Source organism: Salmo salar, chromosome ssa27 (assembly GCF_905237065.1).
Source record: "Salmo salar chromosome ssa27, Ssal_v3.1, whole genome shotgun sequence".
Taxonomy (NCBI): domain Eukaryota; kingdom Metazoa; phylum Chordata; class Actinopteri; order Salmoniformes; family Salmonidae; genus Salmo; species Salmo salar.
Genome location: NC_059468.1, coordinates 16,200,509 through 16,217,699, shown reverse-complemented (window position 1 = coordinate 16,217,699; position 17,191 = coordinate 16,200,509). Strand labels below are relative to the sequence as shown.

The 17,191-nt window shown below is 45.2% G+C and overlaps 4 non-coding genes across 4 annotated transcripts; all 4 read right to left on the bottom strand.

Moving 5' to 3' along the window:
• Positions 1-11,109: 11,109 nt before the first annotated feature.
• Positions 11,110-11,183, bottom strand: trnai-aau (transfer RNA isoleucine (anticodon AAU)). The gene has a single exon. It is a non-coding gene; the product is annotated as a tRNA-Ile (tRNA).
• A 463-nt stretch (positions 11,184-11,646) lies between these two features.
• Positions 11,647-11,719, bottom strand: trnaf-gaa (transfer RNA phenylalanine (anticodon GAA)). The gene has a single exon. It is a non-coding gene; the product is annotated as a tRNA-Phe (tRNA).
• Positions 11,720-11,801: 82 nt separating this feature from the next.
• On the bottom strand, positions 11,802-11,875 carry trnai-aau (transfer RNA isoleucine (anticodon AAU)). Its single transcript has one exon. It is a non-coding gene; the product is annotated as a tRNA-Ile (tRNA).
• A 605-nt stretch (positions 11,876-12,480) lies between these two features.
• Positions 12,481-12,554, bottom strand: trnai-aau (transfer RNA isoleucine (anticodon AAU)). Its single transcript has one exon. It is a non-coding gene; the product is annotated as a tRNA-Ile (tRNA).
• Between the last annotated feature and the right edge of the window lie 4,637 nt (positions 12,555-17,191).

Below are 17,191 nucleotides of genomic sequence, written 5' to 3'. Positions count from 1 at the left end.
TAAGCTATTAAACACTCAAACAGCCAATAGAAGCAGGGACAATGTTATTTCTGTAGATGTATAGATTTATCAAGCCAAGGCGATTTATAATTTAGTTAGGTCACGCAGTTACCATACCAGGGCAGTGATGCAACCTGTCAGGATGCTCTCGACCGTACAGCTGTAAATCCTTTTGAGGATCTGAGTATCCATTCCAAATCTTTTCTGTCTCCTGAGTGGGAATATGTTTTGTCGCACCCTCTTCACAACTGTCTTGGTGTGCTTGGACCATGTTCGTTTGTTGGCGATGTGGACACCAAGGAACTTGAAGCTCTCAACCTGCTCCACTACAGCCCCATCGATGAGAATGGGGGCATGTTCGGTCATCCTTTTCTTGTAGACAACAATCATCTCCTTTGTGTTGGTGACGTTGAGGGAGAGGTTGTTGTCTTCGCCCCACACGGTCAGGTCTCTGACCTCCTCCCTATAGGCTGTCTCATCGTTGTCGGTGATCAGGCCTACCACTGTTGTCATCAGCAAACATAATGATGGTGTTGGAGTCGTGCCTGGCTGTGCAGAATTGAGTGAACAGAGTACAGGAGGGGACTGAGCACGCACCCTTGAGGGGCCCCCGTGTTGAGGATAAGCGTGCCGGATGTGTTAACTATCCTTACCAGCTGGGGGCGGCCCGTCAGGAAGTCCAGAATCCAGTTCCAGAGGGAGGTGTTTAGTACCAGGGTCCTTTGCTTAGTGATCAGCTTTCTTGGCACTATGGTGTTGAACGCTGAGTTGTAGTCAATGAACAGCATTCTCACAGAGGGGATCCTTTTGTCCAGGTGAGAGGGTAGTGTGGAGCGCAATAGAAATTGCATCATCTGTGGATCTGTTGGGCCAGTATGCCAATTGGAGTGGGTCTAGGGTATTCGGGAGGATGCTGTTGATGTGAGACATGACCAGCCTTTCAAAGCACTTCATGGCTACCGACGTGAGTGCTACGGGGCGCTAATCATTTAGGCAGGTTACCTTTGCTTTCTTGTGCACAGGGACTATGGTGGTCTGTTTGAAAGATGTAGGTATTACAGACTCGGTCAGGGAGAGGTTAAAAATGTCAGTGAAGACACTTGCCTGGTAATCAGTCTGGGCCCGCAGCTGTGGGAATGTTGTCCCCGTTTAAAGGTCTCGCGCACATCGGCTATGGAGAGCGTGATCCCACATTCATCCAGAACAGCTGGTGCTCTCGTGCATGCTTCTGTGTTGCGTTGCTCGAAGCGAGCATAAAAGGCTTTTAGCTCAGCTCATTTGGTAGGCTCTTGTCACAGGCCAGCTCGTGACTGGGTTTCCCTTTGTAGTCATGAATATTTTCCAAGCCCTTTCACATCCAACAAGCATCAGAGGCGGTGTAGTAGGATTCAATCTTAGTCCTGTATTGACACTTCAGGACAAGTCTGTGAATTTCCTTGAGTGGGCCAGCCAGAACTGTGACTTGAACCCAATCGAACATCTCTGGAGAGACCTCAAAATAGCAGTGCAGCAACGCTCTCCATCGAACTTGACAGAGCTTGAGAGGATCTACAGAGAAGAATGGGAGAAACTCCCCAAATACAAGTGTGGCAAGCTTGTAGCATCAGACCCAAGGCTGTAATCGCTGCCAAAGGTGTTTCAACAAAGTACTGAGTAAAGGGTCTGTATACCTATGTAAATTTAATAACATTTTTATTTAATAAATTGGAAATCATTTCTAAATGTTACAACCTGATCTGTTTGACCTTTCTTGTGATGGTCTACACCCCCTCCAGGTGTCGCTTATTATCCCTAGCCTCTGTGCCAGTTCGTCTTGTATGCTTTTAAAGACAACCAGCGTTTCCCTTACTCCTGCTTCTATTCTCTTTTGCTAGTCCTCACGTTTTTTTTTTACCCTTGCCTGTTTTCTGGACTCCATACCTGCCTGCCTGACCATTCTGCTTGCCCTGACCTCAAGCCTGCCTGCCACTCTGTACCTCCTGGACTCTGAACTGGTTGACATTTTGCCTTTCCACGACCACTCTTGCCTAGCCCTTTAGGATTGTTTAATAAATATCAAGACTCAAACCATCTGCCTCCCGTGTCTGCATCTGGGTCTCGCTTTGTGCTCTTATACTAAACCTGCTTTTGCTTTGACATTGTTCGCTATTGTGTGTAGATTGATGAGAGAACCAATGTAATCAATTGTAGAAGGCTGTAACGTAACAAAATGTCAAACAAGTCAAGGGGTCTGAATACTTTCCGAAGCACTGTAAATATTGACAAGTCACCTTGTACAGTTGGGTTATATTTTCTTAAACTAAATGTGATGCATAGCTTATGAGTAAATTAATGTTAACCTCTTGACGGTCGCCTAGGATAGAGGACGCCACAGCGCATTTTGAAAAAAATTCGTGCCCATTTTAAACAGCCTACTACTCAAACTCAGAAGCTAGGATATGCATATAATTAATACTTGTGGATAGAAAACACCCTAAAGTTTCTAAAACTGTTTGAATGGTGTCTGTGAGTATAACAGAACTCATTTGGCAGGCCAAAACCTGAGAAGATACAGGAAGTACCCTGTCTGACCATTTCTTGGCCTTCTTGATTATCAGGGGATCTCTGCTGTTACGTGACACTTCCTACGGCTCCCATGGGCTCTCAGAAGGCGGCAAAAAGCTGAATGATATCGAGGCAGCCCCTGGCTGAAAAACAGTAGCGCGTTTGGATAGAGGCCAGTCACAGTACTATGAGACTCAGGCTCGTGCACGAGGGGATCCCATGCTTTTATTTTCTCTCTCTTTTGTACGTAAACACGCTTTCCCGGTCGGAATATTATCGCTTTTTTACGAGAAAAATGGCATAAAAATAGATTTTAAACAGCGGTTGACATGCTTCGAAGTACGGTAATGGAATATTTCGAATTTTTTTGTCACGAAATGCGTCGTGCTCGTGACCCTTATTTACACTTCGGATAGTGTCTTGAACGCACGAACAAAACGCCGCTATTTGGATATAACGATGGATTATTTGGGACCAAACCAACATTTGTTATTGAAGTAGAAGTCCTGGGAGTGCATTCTGACGAAGAACACCAAAGGTAATCAAACTTTTGTAATAGTAAATCTGATTTTGGTGAAGGCTAAACTTGCTGGGTGTCTAAATAGCTAGCCCGTGATGGCTGGCCTATGTACTTAGAATATTGCAAAATGTGCTTTCACCAAAAAGCTATTTTAAAATCGGACATATCGAGTGCATAGAGGAGTTCTGTATCTATAATTCTTAAAATAATTGTTATGCTTTTTGTGAACGTTTATCGTGAGTAATTTAGTAAATTGTTAGTAAATTCCCCGGAAGTTTGCTAGTTCTGAACGTCACATGCTAATGTAAAAAGCTGGTTTTTGATATAAATATGAACTTGATTGAACAAAACATGCATGTATTGTATAACATAATGTCCTAGGGTTGTCATCTGATGAAGATCATCAAAGGTTAGTGCTACATTTAGCTGTGGTTTGGGTTTATGTGACATTATATGCTAGCTTGAAAAATGGGTGTCTGATTATTTCTGGCTGGGTACTCTGCTGACATAATCTAATGTTTTGCTTTCATTGTAAAGCCTTTTTGAAATCGGACAGTGTGGTTAGATTAACGAGAGTCTTGTCTTTAAATAGCTGTAAAATAGTCATATGTTTGAGAAATTGAAGTAATAGCATTTCTAAGGTATTTGAAAATCGCGCCACAGGATTCAACTGGCTGTTACGTAGGTGGGACGATTTGGTGCCACCTAGCCCAGAGAGGTTAAGGAAAATTATCTTCCACTCCTAGATCGAATCAAGAACGATCTCCAAACCTGGATCTCCCTCCCAATTAGCCTAGTCGGAAGAATTAATGTCATCCGTATGAACATCCTCCGTAGACTGAACTATTTATTTCACATGCTCCCATGCTATCACCCAGTTTCCTTTTTCAAAACAACTAACCAAAGATTCACCAAATTTATATGGGGCAATAAAAAAAACCTAGGATCAACTTCTCCACTCTATCGAAACCTGAATCTAAGGGTGGTCTTGCCCTTCCCTCCCTTCAATTGTACTACTGGTCTACCCAAATCCGCAACATGCTAACATGGATCACAAACAGACAAGAGTCAACGTGGATTCAGATAGAAGCCCAATCCTGTGGTTCATTGCCCCTAAGCTCAATTATATTCATTAATAACTTTAGTGAAGTGGGCAACATAGCCAAAACCTTTGTGATTTACAGCACCCTACTAGCGTGGAGGGACTAAGAAATACCTGGGCATTTCCTCCAAAATATGTTCTCACTCGCCTATAGTAGGCAACCCAGACTTGCCAAAAGCCCAGAGTGATGCCAAGTTTGATCTTTGGCATACTGTTGGAATCAGGACCTTTTCAGACCTATTTCATCAGAATATCACTACACTGAAATCCTTTCAAGAGGTCTGCAGTGAATTCAATGTGCCAAGATCCCATTAAAAAAATATATATATATTCAAATTAGACATGTCATTCACTCATTGACTTCCAAGAGGAGGTTTAGAGCTCAGCTGAATGAAGTTGAAACCCTTCTTATCACAGCACAATCCATTAAAGGCTAAATAACTTATATCTATAGACTCCTTTCTGAGAAAGGAGGCTCCTCCTTTACTCCTTTGAAAATAATCTGGGAAAAGGACCTTGGTCTGACTATCAGTGATGAGTTATGGGCGGAGGTTTGTCTATCAGTGATGAGTTATGGGCGGAGGTTTGCGATAGGGTATACTGCTCCTCTACTAATGTAAAAATGAAAGAATCTAATTACAAATTGTATTACATTCCAATGAGACTCCACAGAATGAAAACAGACATTTTTCCTAACCGTAGAAGATGTACCTCTGAAAATGGAACCTATATGCATTTCTTTTGGAGCTGTAGAGAGATTGCCAGATTTTGGTAATCAATACATACACAAAATACTAGATGTACAGTTTGATATGATCCCGTGTATCTATCTTCTTAATGCCCAGCAGGACTTTGTTCTTGATCCTGACAAAGAAAATTTGCTCATGACTCTTACATACTTTGCTAAGAAATGCATTCTTCTATTGTGGCCCTCTAATACTTCTCCTACATTTAAAATGTCGATTGACCAGATTGTTGACTTTCTCCCTCTTGAAAAGCTCACTTATGACCTCAGCAAGAGACAGGCCAAGTTTGATAGACTCCGGTCTCCACTACTCAACTATATTTCAAATTGGACAGAGTGAATGGGGTGATTAGGAAAATGAGCAGAAACATGTTGTGTAAGGTGCAGTAAAAACTAAAGATTTGCTCGTCGTCTCAGCTTAGGCTGGAAATAGCTAATAAGAACCTTGATAGTGCTGCTGCAAGTCTTATATATATAATTTCTATTTGAATAATTAATCTTTATATATATATATATATACACTGCTCAAAAAAATAAAGGGAACACTTAAACAACACAATGTAACTCCAAGTCAATCACACTTCTGTGAAATCAAACTGTCCACTTAGGAAGCAACACTGATTGACAATAAATTTCACATGCTGTTGTGCAAATGGAATAGACAACAGGTGGAAATTATAGGCAATTAGCAAGACACCCCCAATAAAGGAGTGGTTCTGCAGGTGGTGACCACAGACCACTTCTCAGTTCCTATGCTTCCTGGCTGATGTTTTGGTCACTTTTGAATGCTGGCGGTGCTTTCACTCTAGTGGTAGCATGAGACGGAGTCTACAACCCACACAAGTGGCTCCGGTAGTGCAGCTCATCCAGGATGGCACATCAATGCGAGCTGTGGCAAGAAGGTTTGCTGTGTCTGTCAGCGTAGTGTCCAGAGCATGGAGGCGCTACCAGGAGACAGGCCAGTACATCAGGAGATGTGGAGGAGGCCTTAGGAGGGCAACAACCCAGCAGCAGGACCGCTACCTCCGCCTTTGTGCAAGGAGGAGCAGGAGGAGCACTGCCAGAGCCCTGCAAAATGACCTCCAGCAGGCCACAAATGTGCATGTGTCTGCTCAAACGGTCAGAAACAGACTCCATGAGGGTGGTATGAGGGCCCGACGTCCACAGGTGGGGGTTGTGCTTACAGCCCAACACCGTGCAGGACGTTTGGCATTTGCCAGAGAACACCAAGATTGGCAAATTCGCCACTGGCGCCCTGTGCTCTTCACAGATGAAAGCAGGTTCACACTGAGCACGTGACAGACGTAACAGAGTCTGGAGACGCCGTGGAGAACGTTCTGCTGCCTGCAACATCCTCCAGCATGACCGGTTTGGTGGTGGGTCAGTCATGGTGTGGGGTGGCATTTCTTTGGGGGGCCGCACAGCCCTCCATGTGCTCGCCAGAGGTAGCCTGACTGCCATTAGGTACCGAGATGAGATCCTCAGACCCCTTGTGAGCCCATATGCTGGTGCGGTTGGCCCTGGGTTCCTCCTAATGCAAGACAATGCTAGACCTCATGTGGCTGGAGTGTGTCAGCAGTTCCTGCAAGAGGAAGGCATTGATGCTATGGACTGGCCCGCCCGTTCCCCAGACCTGAATCCAATTGAGCACATCTGGGACATCATGTCTCGCTCCATCCACCAACGCCACGTTGCACCACAGACTGTCCAGGAGTTGGCGGATACTTTAGTTCAGGTCTGGGAGGATATCCCTCAGGAGACCATCCGCCACCTCATCAGGAGCATGCCCAGGCGTTGTAGGGAGGTCATACAGGCACGTGGAGTCCACACACACTACTGGGCCTCATTTTGACTTGTTTTAAGGACATTACATCAAAGTTGGATCAGTCTGTAGTGTGGTTTTCCACTTTCATTTTGAGTGGGACTCCAAATCCAGACCTCCATGGGTTGATAAATTGGATTGCCATTGATTATTTTTCTGTAATTTCCCAAACATTCAACTATGTAAAGAAAAAAGTATTTAATAAGATTATTTCATTCATTCAGATCTAGGATGTGTTATTTTAGTGTTCCCTTTATTTTTTTGAGCAGTGTATATATATATATATATATATATATATTTTTTTTTAAATATTTCTCTTTTTTATTATTGTTAGTTTTTATAAATAATATATGTTTTAAGTCTGTCACATCTGTGAATGTGGAATGTGTTTTGTTGGTTGAAAAAAAAAAATGTTAAATTGAAAAAAATAAATAACTTAAAGTATATAAATGACAATGTACTGAATAAAAATAGTTTTCAAATTCCAACATCAGTTTTTCTGTTACCTTAATGTTTTCACACATGACCTGTTCCTTTCAATTTAAGGGAGAAGTAGCAAATGTACTGTATGAGGTAATTTAATTGGTTGCAACAAAGACATATGTGTTTTTCCCAAAAAATTAAAGTCACCTCATTTCTATCAGCATGTTAAATGCACAACCAGAGGGAAACAAATTTGAGACCAGCTTTACTCCACACACAGACGCGTACAAAGCTCTCCCTCGCCCTCCACTTGGCAAATCTTACCATATTTATCAGGTATGAAGGTTAGACCCAGATGCAGACCACGTCAATGAAACAATAGTTTAATACTCACAGGGGCAAGCAATAGTAACTTTAGTTAACTCTACCTACATGTACATACTACCTCAACTAACTGGTGCCCCCGCATATTCACCCTGTACCGGCATCCCCTGTATATATTGTTATATTTTAATGTTGCCCTTTAATTACTTTTCTCTTACTCTTATCTGTATTTTTTGAAACTGCAGAGTTGGTTAGAGGCTCGCAAGTAAGCCTTTCACTGTAAGGTCTACACCTGTTTTATTCAGCATTTCACTGTAAGGTCTACACCTGTTTTATTCAGCATTTCACTGTAAGGTCTACACCTGTTGTATTCGGCGCATGTGACTAATAAGATTTGATTTGACAGTACAAGGCAGGCAGGGGTCAGTAACCAGAGGTGTGGCAACGGTACCAGACCGCAGGTAGGCTCAGGTTCTGGGTAGGCAGAGGTCAGAAACAGGAGACAAAGCTGTGAGACATGGTTTTAACTCAGGACACATTAAAAGGTGGGATGTATATGAAGAGTACGGAGCAACAGAAGATGAACAGCAGAGGGCCTCATAATCTTGGAGATGGGAAATGGGCCAATAACCTGGGGGGGAAGAGTTTGCGAGATCCACCCGCAGTGGCAGATCCCGGGTGGACAGCCATACCTTCTGCCCTAGCCGATACTGGGGAGCTGTGGTCCGATAGCAATCCTCTTGTCTTCGATACCTTGAGGTGGTATTGAGGAGGGCCAATCGGGCTCTCCTTCAGGTTAGACGACAGCGGCGGACAAACATCTCGGCAGAAGGTATGCCGACCTCTTCCTCCTGCTCGGGGAAGAGCGGAGGCTGATACCCCAGGGAACACTTGAACGGAGATAGGCCCATGGCAGAGCAGGGTAGGGTGTTGCGGGCGTAGTCGACTCACACCAGCTGCTAGCTCCAGGTGGTGGGGTTGGCGGAGACCAGGCAGTGCAGAGTAGTCTCTAGATCGTGGTTTGCTCGCTCCCACTTGCCAGTGGACTGGTGGTGGAACCCAGAGGACAGGTTGGCCGACGATCCAATGAGGGCGTAGAATGCCTTCCAGACCTGGGATGAGAACTGAGGCCCCCGGTCGGAGACCAGGTCCACGGGCAGTCCATGGATCCGGAAGACGTGCTACACCATGGGCTGGGCCGTCTCCTTGGCCAAGGGTAGTTTGGGGAGAGGAATGAAGTGGGCTGCTTTGGATAACCGGTCGACCAGTCAGGATGGCAGTGTAGCCCTCAGACCGGGGGGAGGGGGGGGGCATGACGAAATCCAGGGATATGTTGGACCAGGGACGGTGAGTGTGACAGGCTAGCCTGGAGGAATTGGCCCACTCCAGGACCGCGTAGCGGACAACCTCAGGCACAAACATCTGGTTATCTTGACCCCCCCAGGTTTCGGCTACAACCGCTGCGCCTCCCGGACCTGTTCCCCTATACCCCAGCTGAGTGCCGTCGCCAGGCAAGAGGTAGGAAGGATTGTCTCGGGCTCCGGGATGCTAGCCGTGGGTTTATAGCGGTGAAACAAAACATCTGGCTTGACGTTCTTGGACCCCGGCCGGTAGGAGGGGGAAAGTAGAACTGGGTAATCAGTGCTCATTTCAGTTGCCTGGAGTTGAGGTAATTGGCGGTGTGGAGATACTCCAGATTTTTGTTGTCTGTCCACACAATGAACGGATGCTCCGCCCCTTCAAGCCAGTGCCTCCATTGCCATCTTCACTGCTAGAAGCTCCCGATTCCCCACATCATTATTCCTCTGTGGCGTTGAGGCGGTGGGAGAAGGCAGCGCAAGGATGCAACTTCCAATCCAGGGCAGAACGTTGCGACAGAACAGCCCCCACTCTCACATCAGAAGCATTTGCCTCCACCACAAACTGACAGGAAGGGTCCGGATGAACCAAGATCAGAGCTGTGGTGAATCGCTATTTCAGGTCCCGGTACGCCCGGTCAGCGGCCGTGGACCACGTGAACTGAACCTTGGTAGAGGTGACGGCAGACAGGGAGAGGCAAGGATGCTGTAATCCCAGATAAAGCGGCGATAAAAGTTGGCTAACCCCAGGAGGTGTTCAGCTGCATCCTGGACGTAGGCGGAGGCCAATCCACCACCGCTTTCACTTTCTCGGGATTCATCTGGACACTCCCAGCAGAGATCATGTAGCCCAGAAAGGGAATGTGGAGCGATGGAAGTTGCTCCAGAAGGCGCTGGAGATCCTACTGGACATGAAGCATGTGTTCTTGAGGGGAACGGGAGAAGACAAGGATGTTATCAAGGTAGACGAAGACAAACCGATTCAGCATGTCACGGATAACATCATTCACCAGAGTCTGGAACACGGCAGGGGAGTTGGTGATGCTAAAGTGCATGACCAGATATTCTTAGTGGGCGCTGGCCATGTTGAAGGCAGTCTTCCACTCGTCCCCCTCTCGTATCCCCACCAGGTGGTAGGCGTTTCGTAGATCCAGCTTGGAGAATACAGTTTCCACCTGGAAAGGCTCGAAGGGCGAGGAAATGAGTGGTGGCAGATATCGGTTCTTAACAGTAATGACATTGAGTCCCCTGTAGTCAATGCACAGGCACAGGGTCTGATCCATGAAGAACAAGCCTGCGCCAGTGGGAGGGGAAGAGGGATGGCTAAATCCTGTAGCTAGAGAGTCCCCAATATAGTTCTCCATAGCCTTCGTCTCTGGTCCCAACAACCAGTACAGACGTCCCCGGGGCGGCGTGGTGCTAGGGAGAAGGTCAATCCCGCAGTCATAGGGGCGGTGCGGCAGAAGAGAAGTGGACCAGGACTTGTTCAAAACCTCCCAGAGGTCCCGGTACTCTTCATGAATGACGGAGAGGTCCCACATTCTCCAAAAACACATTCTTTTTGAGGATCCAAAGCTCCAGTTCACACTTCACAGTTGATGGCCAGTATGGGGATCGAACCCAGGACCTTGGCGTTATTAGCACCACGCTAACTGAGCTAACCGGCCACTAGCTGCGCAGCACAATTGTTGAGATGCACCGAGCATCATCAAGTGCTGGCGTGTACACGAACAAGTCCACCAACAGCATAGCCTGACAAGACTGGACCCTCTTGGTTGCTCATAGTGGCATTTCTTCAAAACTGGGGAATTAGCTCAAATGGTAGAGTGCTTGCTTAGCATGCGAGAGGTAGTGGGATCGATCCCCAAATTCTCCAAAAACACATCCTTTTTGAGGATCCAAGAAAGCTCCAGTTCACACTTCATGCAGCTTTCTCTTACGACAACCTACTGTCATGTAACAATCACAAGCAACTTTCATGTGAGACTGAGGTCACAATTTCACATGAAAAAGAAACACATTACTTACATTCACAGGAGCAGCCTAGCACACACGATTCAGGCCCACAAACACAGCTGTGGGCACTTTCCTTAAAGCCAAAGCATAAAGAAGGAACAACATCTAATACCGAAAAATGGGATCGAACCAGGGACCTTCAGTCTAACGCTCTCCAACTGAGCTATTTCGGCAAGCTGCTAAGATTCATTCTGTGACACTCATGACGATACACATGCAAGTGACTGACAATTTTCACACTCAAAATATAATCGATGGCCAGTATGGGGATCGAACCCACGACCTTGGCGTTATTAGCACCACGCTCTAACCAACTGAGCTAACCTGCCACTAACAACACAGCACAATTGTTGAGATGCACCGGGCATCTGCAAGTGCTGGCGTGTACACAAACAAGTCCACCAACAGCATAGCCTGACAAGACTGGACCCTCTTGGTTGCTCATAGTGGCATTTCTTCCAAACTGGGGAATTAGCTCAAATGGTAGAGTGCTTGCTTAGCATGCGAGCGGTAGTGGGATCGATGCCCACATTCTCCAAAAACACCTTCTTTTTGAGGATCCAAGAAAGCTCCAGTTCACACTTCATGCAGCTTTCTCTTACGACAACCTACTGTCATGTAACAATCACAAGCAACTTTCATGTGAGACTGAGGTCACAATTTCACATGAAAAAGAAACACATTACTTAAACTCACAGGAGCAGCGTAGCACACACGATTCAGGCCCACAAACACAGCTGTGGGCACTTTCCTTAAAGCCAAAGCAGAACATAAAGAAGGAACAACATCTAATGCCGAAACCCAGGATCTAACCAGGGTCCTTTTGATATTCAGTCTAACGCTATCCCAACTGAGCTATTTCGGCTAGCTGCTAAGATTCATTCTGTGACACTCGTGACGATACACATGCAAGTGACTCACAATTTTCACACTCAAAATATAATCGATGGCCAGTATGGGGATCGAACCCACGACCTTGGCGTTATTAGCACCACGCTCTAACCAACTGAGCTAACCGGCCACTAGCTGCGCAGCACAATTGTTGAGATGCACCGAGCATCATCAAGTGCTGGCGTGTACACGAACAAGTCCACCAACAGCATAGCCTGACAAGACTGGACCCTCTTGGTTGCTCATAGTGGCATTTCTTCAAAACTGGGGAATTAGCTCAAATGCTAGAGTGAGTGCTTCGCATGCGAGAGGTAGTGGGATCGATCCCCAAATTCTCCAAAAACACATCCTTTTTGAGGATCCAAGAAAGCTCCAGTTCACACTTCATGCAGCTTTCTCTTACGACAACCTACTGTCATGTAACAATCACAAGCAACTTTCATGTGAGACTGAGGTCACAATTGCACATGAAAAAGAAACACATTACTTACATTCACAGGAGCAGCCTAGCACACACGATTCAGGCCCACAAACACAGCTGTGGGCACTTTCCTTAAAGCCAAAGCATAAAGAAGGAACAACATCTAATAACGAAAAACGGGATCGAACCAGGGACCTTTAGTCTAACGCTCTACCAACTGAGCTATTTCTGCAAGCTGCAAAGATTTATTCTGTGACACTCATGACGATACACATGTAAGTGACTGACAATTTTCACACTCAAAATATAATCGATGGCCAGTATGGGGATCGAACCCACGACCTTGGCGTTATTAGCACCAACCTCTAACCAACTGAGCTAAGCGGCCACTAGCAACACTGCACAATTGTTGAGATGCGCCGAGCATCTGCAAGTGCTGGCGTGTACACTAACAAGTCCACCAACAGCATAGCCTGACAAGACTGGACCCTCTTGGTTGCTCATAGTGGCATTTCTTCCCAACTGGGGAATTAGCTCAAATGGTAGAGTGCTTGCTTAGCATGCGAGCGGTAGTGGGATCGATGCCCACATTCTCCAAAAACACCTTCTTTTTGAGGATCCAAGAAAGCTCCAGTTCACACTTCATGCAGCTTTCTCTTACGACAACCTACTGTCATGTAACAATCACAAGCAACTTTCATGTGAGACTGAGGTCACAATTTCACATGAAAAAGAAACACATTACTTAAACTCACAGGAGCAGCGTAGCACACACGATTCAGGCCCACAAACACAGCTGTGGGCACTTTCCTTAAAGCCAAAGCAGAACATAAAGAAGGAACAACATCTAATGCCGAAACCCAGGATCTAACCAGGGTCCTTTTGATATTCAGTCTAACGCTAACCCAACTGAGCTATTTCAGCTAGCTGCTAAGATTCAATCGATGGCCAGTATAGGGATCGAACCCACGACCTTCGCGTGTTTCCGGTCACAACTTGCAGACTTGTTTACGCTGCTGTGCGTTTTGTTGCCGATCTTACTTTGCTACCTGACGGTTTTTTACTTTTTCATTACCGTATATTTTTACTTTTTCCCTCACTCAACTTTTTTCATTCAACTTTTTCACCCCGGAGGTTTTATCTGGACATGGTTCGTCAGGACTTCAAACAGCCGAAGCTAAGTAACATTAACATGATGCCTTCTAATTGCAGTCGTTGTACTTATAATATACAGGAGAACGATCGCCTTACGGCAAGGATAGCTGTGCTGCAAGCCCAGCTTCAGACGCGATCGTTAGGCAAGGGTAATTTCAGTGTAGGAAAGGATGAAACAGCGTCTGTGCCACCAGTAAGTACAGATAGTAACGTTAGTATAAACCCCCTCGCACGGTCCCCGCAGCCGGACATCTTTCTCATGGCTTCTGGAGGGAAACGCTGTAGGAATGCTCAACCGGTGTCGCTTATTCAGCCGACAGAAACTTTCAACCGGTTCTCCCCATTAACCTGTTAGGGCTAGGGGGCAGCATTGACACGGCTGGATAAAAAACATACCCGATTTAATCTGGTTACCACTCCTACTCAGTAACTAGAATATGCATATACTTATTACATATGGATAGAAAACACCCTAAATTTTCTAAAACTGTTTGAATGGTGTCTGTGAGTATAACAGAACTCAAATGGCAGGTCAAAACCTGAGAGATTCCTTTACAGGAAGTGGCCTGTCTGACCATTTGTTGAACTTCTTTTCCATCTCTATCATTTACTAAGGATCTCTGCTCTAACGTGACACTTCCCACGTCGTCCATAGGCGCTCAGAGCCCGGGAAAAAACAGAATGTCGTCATTCCAGCCCCAGGCTGAAACACATTATCGCCTTTCTCAAGTGGCCCATCAAGAGACACTAGCTTATGCGCGTGACCCCGACCGCCCCCGCCTTTGGGATTTTTTCCTCTGTTTGCCGAAAAGGAGATTCCCTGTCGGAATATTATCGCTTTTCTACGAGAAAAATGTCGTAAAAATTGATTTTAAACAGCGGTTGACATGCTTCGAAGTACGGTAATGGAATACTTAGAATTTTATTGTCACGAATTGCGCCAAGCGCGTGACACTTCTTTACTATTTCGGATAGTGTCTGGAACGCACGAACAAAACGCCGCTATTCGGATATAACGATGGATTATTTTGGACCAAACCAACATTTGTTACTGAAGTAGCTGTCCTGGGTGTGTATTCTGACGAAGACAACAAAAGGTAATGAAATTTTTATAATAGTAAATATGATTATGGTGAGTGCTAAACTTGCCGGGTGTCTAAATAGCGAGCCCGTGATGCCTGGGCTATGTACTTAGAATATTGCAAAATGTGCTTTCACCAAAAAGCTATTTTAAAATCGGACATATCGAGTGCATAGAGGAGGTCTGTATCTATAATTCTTAAAATAATTGTTATGCTTTTTGTGAACGTTTATCGTGAGTAATTTAGTAAAATGTTAGCGAATTCCCCGGAAGTTTGCGGGGGTATGCTAGTTCTGAACGTCACATGCTAATGTAAAAAGCTGTTTTTTGATATAAATATGAACTTGATTGAACAAAACATGCATGTATTGTATAACATAATGTCCTAGGGTTGTCATCTGATGAAGATCATCAAAGGTGAGTGCTGCATTTAGCTGTCTTCTGGGTTTTGGTGACATTATATGCTGGCTTGAAAAATGGGTGTCTGATTATTTCTGGCTTGGTACTCTGCTGACATAATCTAATGTTTTGCTTTCGTTGTAAAGCCTTTTTGAAATCGGACAGTGTGGTTGGATTAACGAGAGTCTTATCTTTAAATGGCTGTAAAATAGTCATATGTTTGAGAAATTGAAGTAATAGGATTTTTAAGGTTTTGAAAATCGCGCCACAGGATAGCCGTGGCTGTTACGTAGGTGGGACGAATTCGTCCCGCCTAGCCTAGAGAGGTTAAGCGAGTCGGAGTCGGAGGCCGAGACTTCTCTGGTCTCTACTCCTCCCGTTGTGGGGTCTGAGACGCCGACGGCTCCCACCATTAGCTCTGACAAATTGAAAACCCTAGTCATTGGCGACTCCATTACCCGCAGTATTAGACTTAAAACTAATCATCCAGCGATCATACACTGTTTACCAGGGGGCAGGGCTACCGACGTTAAGGCTAATCTAAAGACGGTGCTGGCTAAAGCTAAAACTGGCGAGTGTAGAGAGTATAGAGATATTGTTATCCACGTCGGCACCAACGATGTTAGGATGAAACAGTCAGAGGTCACCAAGCGCAACATAGCTTCAGCGTGTAAATCAGCTAGAAAGATGTGTCGGCATCGATTAATTGTCTCTGGCCCCCTCCCAGTTAGGGGGAGTGATGAGCTCTACAGCAAGTCTCACAACTCAATCGCTGGTTGAAAACTGTTTTCTGCCCCTCCCAAAAGATAGAATTTGGAGATAATTGGCCCTCTTTCTGGGACTCACCCACAAACAGGACCAAGCCTGGCCTGTTGAGGAGTGACGGACTCCATCCTAGCTGGAGGGGTGCTCTCATCTTATCTACGAACATAGACAGGGCTCTAACTCCTCTAGCTCCACAATGAAATAGGGTGCAGGCCAGGCAGCAGGCTGTTAGCCAGCCTGCCAGCTTAGTGGAGTCTGCCACTAGCACAGTCAGCGTAGTCAGCTCAGCTTTCCCCATTGAGACCGTGTCTGTGCCTCGATCTAGGTTGGGCAAAATTAAAAATGGCGGTGTTCGCTTTAGCAATCTCACTAGTATAAAGACCTCCTCCATTCCTGCCATTATTGAAAGAGATTGTGATACCTCACATCTCAAAATTGGGTTACTTAATGTTAGATCCCTCACTTCCAAGGCAGTTATAGTCAATGAACTAATCACTGATAATAATCTTGATGTGATTGGCCTGACTGAAACATGGCTTAAGCCTGATGAATTTACTTTGTTAAATGAGGCCTCACCCCCTGGTTACACTAGTGACCATACCCCCCGTGCATCCGGCAAAGGCGGAGGTGTTGCTAACATTTACGATAGCAAATTTCAATTTACAAAAAAAAAAAAAAAAAGACGTTTTTGTCTTTTGAGCTTCTAGTCATGAAATCTATGCAGCCTACTCACTCACTTTTTATAGCTACTGTTTACAGGCCTCCTGGGCCATATGCAGTGTTCCTCACTGAGTTCCCTGAAATCCTATCGGATCTTGCAGTCATAGCAGATAATATTCTAATTTTTGGTGACTTTAACATTCACATGGAAAAGTCCACAGACCCACTCCAAAAGGCTTTCAGAGCCATCATCGACTCAGTGGGTTTTGTCCAACATGTCTCTGGACCTACTCACTGCCACAGTCATACTCTGGACCTAGTTTTGTCCCATGGAATAAATGTTGTGGATCTTAATGTTTTTCCTCATAATCCTGGACTATCGGACCACCATTTTATTACGTTTGCAATTGCAACAAATAATCTGCTCAGACCCCAACCAAGGAGCATTAAAAGTAGTGCTGTAAATTCTCAGACAACCCAAAGATTCCTTGATGCCCTTCCAGACTGCCTCTGCCTACCCAAGGACGTCAGAGAACAAAAATTAGTTAACCACCTAACCGAGGAACTCAATTTAACCTTGCGCAATACCCTAGATGCAGTTGCACCCCTAAAAACTAAAAACATCTGTCATAAGAAACTAGCTCACTGGTATACAGAAAATACACGAGCTCTGAAGCAAGCTTCCAGAAAATTGGAACGGAAATGGTGCCACACCAAACTGGAAGTCTTCCGACTAGCTTGGAAAGACATTACCGTTCAGTATCGAAGAGCCCTCACTGCTGCTCGATCATCCTATTTTTCCAACTTAATTGAGGAAAATAAGAACAATCCGAAATTTATTTTTGATACTGTCGCAAAGCTAACTAAAAAGCAGCCTTCGCAAATGGAGGATGGCTTTCACTTCAGCAGTAATAAATGTATGAACTTCTTTGAGGAAAAGATCATGATCATTAGAAAGCAAATTA